General features: G+C 40.7%; 1 pseudogene; it reads left to right on the top strand.

The window, feature by feature from the left end:
* Nucleotides 1-734: 734 nt before the first annotated feature.
* On the top strand, nt 735-853 carry LOC135054285 (5S ribosomal RNA; annotated as a pseudogene).
* Nucleotides 854-1,969: the final 1,116 nt, after the last annotated feature.

Raw genomic sequence — 1,969 nt, 5'->3', positions numbered from 1 at the left:
CTACCTGCCCTCTCCCTCCTGGTGCTCCACCTCAGTGGCAAATGCAGGATTTGCATGGGGGGGTTTCCAGAACTGGGTGGAGCCAATCACGGGGGTGGGGACTGGGGTGACCCAGTATATGCTGGGTCCGTAAAACTAGTGTGTGTGTGTGTGTGTGTGTGTGTGTGTGTATATAATATATATATATATATATATATATATATCGTGATGGGGGAAGGCTTGTCAGCGCTTAACCGCGATACCAAACTGTACTAGAGTGCAGACCAGGGTATTGTGAATAAAAGATGGTCTCCTTATTTCAGACACTCCCTTAAATATATTTGGGCGTCAGCTCCACCTTAAAGAGAGAAGCATTGGTAAGGTGCTTCGTGTAAAGTGTAAAAGAAAGGGAGAATAAGGTGATTTTAAGCGACCAATGGTGTCTTACGATTTGAAGGAGACTCGGATGAAAATTATAAAATTTAATAAAATGTAATTAACACCAATACAAAAGTAGATAAAAATATGGCCCTATACAAGGAACCAAATATTAGTGAGAAATCACTAGGACTACAAAAAATATATACAAAAATACATATAAAAATCCAAGTTAGTATAGCCCCCTTTTTGTAATGTAAGCTGATCAACCTTATTCCTATTTGGGCAACCTGTCCCTTCCACTGTCATTCCTTTGCACCAAGGTCACTTCCTCTACCACGTCGTGGCGTTGCGATGCCTCTAAGAAACCGTGCCAATTATACAGCCATACCACACTGGAAATGCCCAATTCCGTCCGATCTTGGAAGCCAAGCAGTGCTGGGCCCAGCTAGTACATAGATGGGGAACCATCATGGAAGACTGGGTGCTGTAACATATCAAGCAAGGACTATGAGGATATTGCATTAACCCTCACGTGGAATTTCTATGCTCACCAAAGGTGCTAGCATGCTATAACATAACCGTACATTTTAATACCAGGATATCTTAGATCATATACCAGTATGTCTGCAGCCATAAAACCATAATATAATCCCCAGCGTGGGAATGACTGTACCCACCACACGTGTAATGAACAAGCACAATACTGTAATTTATTAACTATAACAGGCCTCTTAAATTAATCCTCCTCTATGTAATAATCTATTTAATACTTTGTCATCATCCACCTAATCCCGTCCTTAATAAGGCACTTTAATCAGTATCTAATGTGCATGAGCTATTTAAGGAACACATGTACTTAGGACATGTGGCATAAATGGAATTTAGCAAAAACTCGAGCTATTTGTATAAATAGTATTCTTAAAATTACATTTCTTTCTGTTTTCGGTCATGGAGTACATTTATAATATGGAAAATCCTATCAAATATGGCCGCCGCGACCACATGACTGAACAGAAAATAATATAGAGGGAATACCCTCCAAGAACATGGCCGCCGCTGTATGGACATTTCAAAGACCTCGAATATCAGATGGGAGAATAGCAGCATTCGCAACCAACAGCCGGCACATGCGCAATGAGGGTAACCGGACGCCGGAAGTGGGGCGGACGTGACGTCACCCACGATCCGGACAGGAAGTCCGCGATCACGGCTTTGGACAGTGTTTTACACACTTTTAAAATACAGAAATGACTCCTTGTAATAGCGGTTCTGCAAAGCACAGGGATATTATGCTACCAGGCCCATATCTCTTTATTTTTATATATATAAACGTGATGACCTTTTTTATCTGCTGATTGACAGGAAGTGATGTAGTAACCACTTCCTCATTTAGTCAGGTATATATAGATGAGCTGTCCCAGTTGCCAGTCACCCCTTGATGAAGTCCAGGCAGGACGAAACGCGTTGGGTGTTATGACACATACCTTCTCAAAAAGCTAAGAAGCCTTACTTATAAATTTTTATGTTGATCTTATTTCCAACTGCTTATTGTTAGGAATTTTTTCTCCCTTGTCTTTTATTAATTTGCTATACTCATTTTATACTAACT

Source organism: Pseudophryne corroboree, chromosome 2, assembly GCF_028390025.1.
Source record: "Pseudophryne corroboree isolate aPseCor3 chromosome 2, aPseCor3.hap2, whole genome shotgun sequence".
NCBI lineage: Eukaryota > Metazoa > Chordata > Amphibia > Anura > Myobatrachidae > Pseudophryne > Pseudophryne corroboree.
The sequence above is the reverse complement of the archived record's forward strand: the minus strand, read 5'-3'. Positions and strand labels throughout refer to the sequence as shown.